The sequence below is a fragment of the Echinops telfairi genome, unplaced genomic scaffold (genome assembly GCF_000313985.2).
Source record: "Echinops telfairi isolate 266 unplaced genomic scaffold, ASM31398v2 ScPeMD7_70;HRSCAF=299, whole genome shotgun sequence".
NCBI classification, from domain to species: domain Eukaryota; kingdom Metazoa; phylum Chordata; class Mammalia; order Afrosoricida; family Tenrecidae; genus Echinops; species Echinops telfairi.
In genome coordinates, this window is record NW_022103968.1 from 61,442,424 (window position 1) to 61,453,068 (window position 10,645).

Here is a 10,645-nt window from a genome sequence, read left to right on the forward strand (position 1 = left end):
CTGAGAGAAAAGCAGCCAGGTGAGAGCAGCTGTCCACCCACGGTCACCAGCCCTGGAGACTCTGCTGATGTGGTTGGAGTCATGGTTCCACCCTCTGGTCTGGAGGTGCTGAGGAGGGGAGGGCTAGCTGTGGGCAGCAGCAGAAGGGTGGGGCATTGGAGGATGAGTAGGAGTTCACCAGGTAAGCCTAGCAAGCAAGGCAAGTATCAGTGGCAGAGAAAACAGCAAGTGCAAAGACATCAAGGTAGGAACGAAGATGGTGTGATTGAACAATAGAGATCATTTAGTAGGACAGCGGCAGAGCTTCCCTGTGGGGATAAGCCTGACAGGTGGGCAGGTCAGAGTGCGAGGTACTCCACAGCTGGCCGGGCCCAGCAGTGGGTAGGAAGTGAGGGGGGAGTAAGACCCAAGAATGTGGCCTGGTGTGCTAGTGGAGCCAGGAGCAGACACTCCAGGGCGCTGCTGCCCCAGATTTCAGACTGACCTAGAAAAAGCCTAGCTCCGCATGAGAAGCACAGGGCCGAGCTGCGGAGAGAGTCTACCCTTTGTGTTCTTGCTCCACGGCCTCCTTTCCCAGGGTCTGGTCAACCCAGAGAGGAAGCCTCCCGAGCAGTGAGGACCAGAGACCTCACTTCCCAAAGCAGAGACCTAGAAACTCAGAGAGGTCAGCCAACTCACTCAAGGACACACAGTCAATCTTGGGTCATACAGGGACTGAAGGGTAGGGCTTTCTGAGCTGGTAGCTTGGTCCCAATCTTGTGTGGGAGACTGGGGCACGGCCAGTGAGGAATGGTCATATAGGCAGTCTAATGCGCAGCTCTCAAGGAAACCTGGTGGCATTGTGAGCTAGGCATTGAATTACTAGCCACAAGGTCAGTGGTTCTAAACCACCAACCACTCCTTGGGAGAAAGATAAGGTTTTCTACTCCTGTAAAGATTTACAGCCTCAGAAGCCCACAGGGGCCGTTCTACTCTGTCTTACAGGGTCACTATGTGTCTGAATTGACTTCAATGGCAGTGAGTTTGGGTTTTGGTGATAAGCAGCTCTGGGTGGCTGCAGCAGAGACAAAGGAGGATCCCTGGTTTCTGGGGTTAGGCTGCAGAAAGGCCATTGTATTATTTGTCTGGGGGACGGGGGCTGGGAGCGTGGAGATAGAACTAGCTGAGAGGAGATTTGGAGAGACATCCCAGGCTGGAGAGAAAAATGTTCTTGTGGCATGCAAGGCTGTAGACCTGAGTCCACATTCATGTCAGGTCCATGAGAAGTGACCGTTCTCTGATGGGAGTGCTCCGGGGGAGGGGAGAGTGACCATTAAGAACAAGAGCCTGAGAGCTACCCACTAAGACCCACCCTATGGAAAAATGGAGAAGCCACCTTCCATCAAAGCCCTGGGAGTAACCAAACACCCAATGTACAAGGGGTTACCCCCCCAAAAGGGGAAAAAGCCCCGCTGGGTAGAACTTTTGTAGTATGCATTTTGGTGAGAATAGAGCAACTTGCTAGGCGTTAGTGCACTCAGTGGCGTTGCCTGGGAAGGTTCTCACTGGTCACAGTGCATCCTTTTGTGAAAGCAGTTTGGTACAACCCTCGTTTTTTTTTGGGATGGCCAATTTAAGAGAACAGCATGCAACTGTGAAATTATGTTTCCTGCTTGGAAAAAAATGTGACAGAAACTCTTGTGATGTTGAACACAGCTTACCAGGATAGTGCTATGAGAAAAACAAGTGCACAAGTGTTGTTCTCATTTCAAAAAAGGTAGACTGTCAATTGATGACCCGCCTAGTTCGTCAACTTCCAGAACAGATGAAAATGTCGACAAAAGCCATGCACTTGAGCTGGAAGATTGACAACAGCCATTGAAGAGATGGGGAAGTGGTCTGGACTGTCGTGGATCTTGGTTCAGTGACTGTGAATGGGGGATGTGGGAATGAGAAGGCTCACTGCCAAATTGGTGCCTTGGATGCTGACTGACCAGGAAAAAGAGCATCGAGTGGAAACATGCTGTGCTTTGAAAGAACAGCTTCGAAGTGACCCCGACTTTTCCCCAAGGTCATTACTGGTGAAGAGACATGCTGCTCTTCTTACAGCCCTGAAAGCAAACGTCACTCAAGCCAGTGGAAGACGTCATTGTAATCTCACCCCCCAAAAGCTCATTAAGTGAAATGAAAGATCAAGATGCTGCTTTTTTTTTTTTTTTTTTTAACGTGAAGGGGAGCGTGCATTTGAAGTTCATTCCACCAGGTCAGACCGTTAATCAAGCTTTCCATGTAGAGGTTCTGAAAAGATTACGTAACTGGGTGTGACAAAAAAAGGCCTGATTTGTGGCAGACGGGGGAATGATTTTTCCACCACGATATTGCTCAGGCAGCATATCAGTGCACCAATTTTTGGCAAAAAACAGCATCCCTCTCTTGCCCCATGCACCTTAGTCACCTGACCTCCCTCCATGCGACTTCTTGTTTCCAGGCATGAAGAGGGACATGAAAGACATCGATTTGGTGGCATAAAAGAGGTGAAGAAAAAACCAAGGGAGGTGCTGTCAGCCATCCAGACAGATGAGTTTGAAAAATGTTTCCAAGAATGGAATCACAGATTTGACAAATGTCTTAAGGGTAATGGAGAGTACTTTGAAGGTGATAGGTTGTTTTGTAAAAAAAATTTAAAGACATAACTGAAAAAAATTCCACTTCTTTTGGGTACCTCCCTTGTACTGTCAATTAACCAAAACAAAACAAAACAAAAAAACACCCCAAACTCACTACCTTTGAGTTGATACCGCCTCATAGTGATCTTACAGGACAGACTAGAACTGCCCCTGTGAGTTTCTGAGACTGTAACTCTTCCCAGGAGTAGAACTGCCTCATCCTTCTCCCACAGAGGACTGGTGGTTTAGAACTTCTGACCTTGCAGTTGGTAGCCCAAGGAGCAACCACTCGGCCACCAGGGGTCCCAGCAGCTGTGTTTCTCTCGGATGACAAGGAATCGAGAAGTAGCCATTGCTAGCGCTGGGGCAGCTGCTCCTCAGAACATCTCAGATTTTCGCGGCTTCCCTTTTGCTTGTTGGCTCACCGTCACAAAACAGCTCCTGCAACCCCAGACATCACATTTGATGTCAAGGCAGAGGGAAGAAGGAAGTGAGAGGGTCTTCGACTCACAAAGCCTTGGCTTTTCCTTTGGCAAGGGAGGCCCTGGCCAGCAGCCTTCCCTTTGGATCCCATTCGTCAGAACTGAGTCATCTGCTGACCTTTAGACTTTTCTGAGTAAAAGGATGAGATTATCAAGGAGCATTTGGAGTAGTCATGATTCATTCCATAGGAACTAAGGCACAGGCTTACGCGCCCTGGTATTTAGACTTTCCTGCCCATGGAATGCACAGCATGGTGTTGGGGTAGCAGGGAAGAGAGGGGTGCCACTGGCTATTGGGCATGCAATGGACGATGTCTGAAAAAGACAAAGCACCCAAGTGCACAACAGTGCGGGTTCTGGGGCGAACACACAGAGGTTACCGGGGTGGGGGAGGAGGAAGGGGAGAGATGGCCCTGGGAGTCGGGCTCAAGGGGGACTTGAGGTTTTACCTGCGATGCCTCCTTTTTGGAAGGGATCATAGTCATGTATTGCCGTGTAATTAGGAGTCAATTTAAAGAGTCCAAATGGCCTCCCTGGCAGTGAGTTTTCGGTTGGGTTGCCAGCCAGTTTTGGCACCTCCAAATGTGGCCTGATTTCAACTCAACCTAACATTGCAGAAGCAAGGGATGCTTCAAGTTCAATCCACAGCTCCTGGGAAGCCAAGCGAAGTGCCCTGAGTGCACTTGGCACCGAGAAGAGTACGGAGCCGCCCACCGAATACTCCGCAGCCCTTTTCCGTGGGCTGCCTTTGACAGACAGATAGTCGGCCCACTGGGGTCTCCTTGCAAACTCTCAGCATCCCCTCTGGGGCCCTCCCTTGCTCTTCAAACAAGAAACTCCAGCCTCTGATTAACCCACCTGTCAAATTCTGACAGATGCAGCTGATGTCCTTAAAACCACTTACACGGCTCTGGGGCCCACGGGTGGCCGAGAGCAGAGGAGACATGGGGGGTGCTGCTGTGCCCCTCTGCCTCCTGCCCACCCCAGACTCGCTTCTGGAGTCATGGCCTCTGCCTCTGCTCCTCAGCCCTGCCCAGCAGACCCCGCCCCCCCCCATCATCACAGTCCAGCCTTGTACTTTCTGTCAGCCCCATCATGCAATCAGTCAGCTCCCACCCGCTCAAGGGCAGCAGATGTGCATCACAGCAGGCAGCATCGCCTGGTCCACACCATCTTCATGGTCACGCATGTCTGCGCCCGTGGGCCGCTGCATCTCATGACAGTTTCGTTCCAGCATCTGGTTTCTCCCAGTGTCCGCCCCAAAGCAAGCGAGGTGAAATCTCCCCATCCTCACTTCTAAGAACGCTCCCACCTATTTCTTCTCGTGTCCCCATGCTCCAGGTGAAGACATGGAGGTCCGGGGCAAGGAATTGCCCAAGTTCCCACCGTTCAAAGGATCTCCGACTAGAAACTGTCCCACGTGAAGGGCCGCCCGGGGAAAGCTGAAAGGGAAAATCCAAGCAGTCGAGTCGAGGAGGAGGAGAGGGGAGTTCTCAGGATCGGTTTCTCCAAGGCCCACCCGCCTCTGCATTCTCCAAGCACTCCGTCCCCATCCGCAAACCCAACCCCCTGCCATCTGATGCTGCCAGCCACCCTCTGAGACGGAGTAGAGCTGTCCGGTGGTTTTTCTAGACTGCAAGGCTTTACCGGAACAGATGTTTCATCCTTCTCCTCCGGAGCAGGTAGAGGCTTTGAACCCCTGGCCTTGTGCTTGACAGTCCAAAGCTTATGTGGCAGCAGCACTGAGCACCTTTCTGCTCAGAACCCAGAAAAGAAAGCCATGGGTGGATGCCGACTCACAGCCCAGGATAGAACTGCCCCCATGAATTTCTGACACTGCAACTGTACGGGAACAGAAAGTCCTGTCTTTCCCTCAGGAGCGGCTGGTGGCTTTGAACTGCTGACCTTGTGGATCACAGCCCAGTAGGAAACCCCTGTGTCCCCAGGGCTCTTTTCTAGCAAGTAACACATAGCCCAGGCCAAAAGTCCCCGCCCCCCTCCCCGAAGATTTAGCATCTAAGAAAGTCTTTGGCTATTATCTTCAACGTTTCTTTTTCAAGCAATGTGTGGATAGATTAAAAACAAAACAAAACCAGCTTTAAAAAAATGAAACACACTAGAAACTGTCTGAGTGCATTGTCTGTAGTAAGGGTCGGTATTGCTTTGTGACATTTCTTTAGGGAGGTTAATATTGGTGGGGACGCAGAGGTGGTCCAGTGACGGAATTCTCACCTTCCCTGCAGAAGATCCAGGTTTGATTCCTGACCAATGGACCTTTTATGCAGCCACCCCTCATGTGGACAGTGGAGATTGGCTTGTTGCTATGACTGAACAGGTGGAGGTGGAGCTTCCAGACAAGGAAGACAAGGAAGAAAGGCCTGACCATCTATTTCCAGAAGTCAGTTGATGAAAGCCCTTGCCGTGAACCAGATGCATCACAGAAGCAGGATCTGAAATGGATCGTGGGGACGGCAGAGGGCAAGGGCCAGCACAGAGAGTCACCACGTGTCAGGGGCTAACTTGCCAGCAGCCCACAACACGGTGGCACTCTATGGCAGAGATGTACTGTGAGCTGCAGCTTAAAAAACAAAAAAGAAAGAAAGAAGATACGAGCACCTCTGATTTGGTCTATATGTTTTATTTTACGGATGAGAAGACGGGCCCAGAAGAGCGTGTGCCTCTCCCGGGATGGCACAGTGAGCTGGAGGTAGACAGAGCGTGGGTCTCCATGGCATGCCTCGGGCTTCCCTGGGTACTGGGCCCAACTTCCTGGGCACTCCTAGGGGTGGGCCAGTTCTGGGAAGCTTATCCTGTCCTTTCCCACGTTCGGGTTGCTTGTTTACCCAGCCTGGCTCCTCAGCCCATTCCTTTTTACTCCTGCTAAACACTCCATCTTCTGTAAATACCCAGCGCGGTCACCCGGGATTCCCGAGGGCCACAGCTGTCTCTCCTTTCCCTTGCACACAATCCTGGCCATGCCCTGAAGCAACCCTGTTCTCTTCACAGGGAGATCAGCAGCGGTTTTCTCCAGCGGTGGGAGGCCTCAGGTTGGTGAAGCCCTTGGAAGGTGGGAGCCAGATCCCAGGTTTCCCCTGAGCAAGCATCAGCCCAGACCCCCTCTTCTCATTTCGGGACCAGTACACCCCAAATCTAATCCTGGGGCACCTCCACCATCCTCCAGGCTAGTACACAAGACCCAAGGTCTCCCAGCCTCCGTTTCTTTCTCTACAAAAGAGGCCGAGGGTGGGGCAAGGGTCAAAGGACCTCAGCTGTGATGTGGGAGCTTACTGTCTGAGCCACATCACTTTCACCTGACCAGCACCCACCCATCCATCCCTCCCCTGCTCCCTGTCTGCTCACACTACCTGTGAGAGATTGAAGGTGTCCCTCCAAAGATATGTTGAGGCCCCTGTACCTGCAAAGATGGCTTTGTTTGGTCTCTGAAGATGTAATGGGTTAGGTTAACATGGGGTCACACTGGGAGAGGATGGGTCCTAATCCCATCCGAGTGATGCCTTTTCAAAGTGGAGGAGACCCCCCCCCCGCACACCCTGAGTAAATCAGCCACAGCTCACCCCTCCTTCCTCCTTTAACCTCTTCGATGCCAACCATTCCTCCCCTGGTACTCTACTTTCTTTCTAGGGCCCATCATGCACTGCAATCCCACTCACTGCCACCCCCTGGATTCTGACTCACAGCGGCCCTGTAGGGCAGGGGCTGGGGAGAACGGCCCCTGAGGATTTGCGAGACTGTAACTTCACAGGAGTTGAAAGCCTTCGTGCAGTGGTCACCCAGAACTCACAGGCAAAAGGCACAACTGTGGAGGTGTACCAGGGCAGGTAATGGGTTACCACCGCCGGGATTAGGAAACATAAGGATCCAGCTCTGGTCCAGAGCAGCCCCTCTTCTCCATCAGCAGCCAAATCTCTCCAGTCTTCTGCTTCTCAGTCCCGGGACCCCTTGGTGTCTCCTCCGTGGGTCAGGAAGCCAGCCCAAGGCTCTGCCTCACCATCGTAGTCCCAGCACTGCCCCTCTGTTCCATCTCACGGTTGCCGTGCCTGGGCTTCTGCTCTTGGCCCGGCTCTTTTGCTCGGCCCCACGGTCTCCCTGCTGCGGCTCCTGAGGCCTATCTTTGCCTCCATCCCTTCAGACAGAGCTCTCACCGCTGCTCCGCAGGTGGCTCTTCTTCCTCTGCCCTGGGGCATGATCTCTGGTCCTGCTTCTGAAATGGCTCTTACACACGGAGGGGTGGCTTTGATGGGGGTGTGGTTTTCGGTTTCCGGCCAGCACTGCTCTCCAGTAAACAGAGGCTGGTGACTTGGTCCATGCCCTCTACCAGGTGCCGATGCCATCCCGTATGAGTTGGGTCCGTTACCATAGCAGAGGGCGCCTCTAAAATGGGATTCTAGCCACAGGCACAGGGGCCAGACGTTACCATTTAAGCGGCACATAAAGGGTTATGGCTAGAAGGGTTATGTTAATTAGCTACATCACACACACACATACACAAGGGGGGCGTGTCAAGGAAATCTCACAGCTACCAGGGATTGAGGTCTTCTAGAGTGGACAGGGCAGAGCGCGGCCCTGCCAACAGCCAGCATTGGACTTCCTCCTCTGGCCAGTGAGACAGTAAACCCTGTTCTCTAAAGCCACTTTCTTTGGGGCTCTTGGTTATGCCAGCCCCAGGAAGCTAATGCAACACCCCCCCCCCCCAACCGGCAGAACCTGGGGCCTCAGGTGGATGTGGCTGCTTTCACCTTCCCCCTCCTGATATTTCTCCTCAACACTCCCAAACCCCCCTACTCTCTGCCCACCAGAGCAGGCAGGCACTTGGTCTAGGCCTGGAAATCAGCATGCTTTCAGCCCCTGTCCACAGTGAGAACCCAGGAACCAAATCAGACCAACAAGACTGGGTCCTCCGACCATGGCGGGCACCATGGCGGGCCGTTGAGCTCCTAGAAGGACCTGGGGCTGCAAGGAGCCCTCTCTGAGGAAAGCTGACACCGAAAAAGAGGAGATGGCCCCCTGGGAAGCCAAAAAGGGAGGGCGTCTTGACCACTTGCCCAAAGCAAACTTCCCCCGGACTTTCCAGACTCTTAAACACCAATGGACTTGTCTTATGGGGCAAGCCAACTTGCCTTGAGTTTCTTTCATTGGCAGCTGAGACTTCCGAGTCACTGCCTGAAGTAAGCACATTTTCCAAAAAGGTTCATCTTCTCTGGGGGTTTCTCAGGCCCCCTCCTGCTTCTGGGAAGTACCCTTGTGCTCAGGACTTCTTTACAAGGAAATCAGTTGCCCTTGAGTCAATTAGTCAATTCTGCCTCAGGGCAAGTGTGTCAGGGTAAAGCTGCGTGCGCTCTGCCTCCGGTGCATGGTTCCCAGGACGGAGTTTTCGCTAGTCAACTGCCAGGGCTTTCCTCCAAGGCGGTCGTGGGGGGACTGGAACCCCCAGCTGTTCAGTTAGCAGTCAAGCTCATTAACTGTGTGCACCACCCAGAGACAGGGCCATCCTTAGGATTCCTATATTTGCTGACAAGAGAAGGACCTGTGTTTCCTTGCCTGGCAACCCGTCCTATAACAACAGGAAGCCTCACTCATCTCTCGGTTTTGTCATATTGTGGTGGCCTGTGTGCTACTATGGTGCTGGAAGCTATGCCACCCTTATTTCAAATACCAGCAAGGTCACCCATGGTGACCAGGGTTCAGTGGCACTTCAGACTAAGGCAGATTAGAAAGAAGGACTGGGCCATTTATTTATAAAGATAACTGGACAGTTATGTTAGTCCAGGTAGACTAGAGAAACAAATCCATAGAAACTCATATGTGTATAAGAGAGAGAATTATATAAAGGGTGATTGTACATTAAGAAAGCATCCCAACCCAGTCCAGTCCAAGCCCATAAGTCTGATATTAGCCCATATGTCCTATACCATTCTATAAAATCCTCTTCGGATTCATGAAACACATGTAATGGCGCTGAATACAGGATGATCCCAGGCCAGTGGGTAGAAAGTCTTTGGATCCAGTGGTGGTGTAAGCATCTCAGCGCTGGCAGGGGTCTTCACGTGGCTTCTCCAGCACCCAGGGCTGCATCGGGGTAGGTTCATGTGTCTTGTCAGCTTCTGTATCTCCCAGGGTGTGAATAGAGAGAGAGTGTCTCCTGCCTCCAAGGAGAAAAATCAGGATTTCCCAGAATCCTCAGGAGAAGGCCATGCCCACACAGAGGCCTCATTGGCTATGACCCGATGGACAGACTAGACTCCACCCCTTCACTCTTAATCCTTCCAAACCGACACCAGATTATGTAACTACCACAGCAGCAGACTACTGTCTAGACCAGTGGTTCTCAACTTTCCTAATGATGCGATCCTTTCATACAGTTCCTCATGTGGTGGTGACCCCCAACCATAAAATTATTTTCGTTGCTACTTCGTAACTATAATTTTGCTACTGTGATGAATCGGGTGACCCTGTGAAAGGGTCATTCGACCCCCAAAGGGGTCACGACCCACAGGTTGAGAACCACTGGTCTAGAATATAGTGCTAAGACCTGAGCCTCTCCGGTTTGAAGGCACACAAAATACAATCGAGGAAGAGCTGCCTCCTCAAAGCAGGGTCTGTCCGCATGACGTGGATGGAGCAAAACTTTGGGGGCCTCAGTTTGCTGATGTGGCAAAACACAGTATGAGAAGAAACAGCCGTAGACACCCATTGGAAACCAGAGCTTGGAAAGAATGACTGGAAAACTGGATGTCACCAACCATGACATGGGATGCAGGGAGAGCAACATCCTAGGCAATCGTGAGCTGAAATAAGCTGGCACTGGCCCTTTTGAATCAGGCAACCCTACGGTTGACGGCCTAGGAATGAGACGCTGAAGAGTGCAATGCTGTCAGGGAGAGGATACTCACCCTAAGCCCACAAAGAAGGCCGGGTAACATCACTAGGATTCAAGTTTACACACCGACCACTGTTGTCAAACAACGAAGAAACTGAAGATTTTAACCCACGTCAGCCATTTGAAACCGATCAAGCAGTCACTGTGCATCGGTCATTACTGGTGAGTAGAACGTGAAAGTAGGGAATGAGGCCTGAGATTACAGGATGGGATTTGACAAGACCAATGATTCATTCATGGCGCACACGCTTTCATCAGCATTCATGATGACTGTGCACGTGGACCCGAGCAAAATAAACAGGAACCGTGTCAACGAAATCTGTGGACGGAGACGATGGAAGAGCCCAGTAGCACCAGTCAGGAAAACAGGCTAGGGGCTAGCTGCAGCCCAGACCACCAGGTGCTCGTCCTCAAGTTCAAACTGAAGCTAAAGAAAGTGAAAACAAGGGGACAAGGGATGACCTGGAGCGTATCCCACCTGAATTCAGGGACGATCTCAGGAAGAGATTTGTACACTGCAAAGCAGCTGATGGGGGGTGGGGGAGGGGGTGGGTGGGAGGTGGCTGCTGAATAAAAGCATTTTAATTTTAAAGAATAACAAAGGTGAGGGCTGGAGGCTT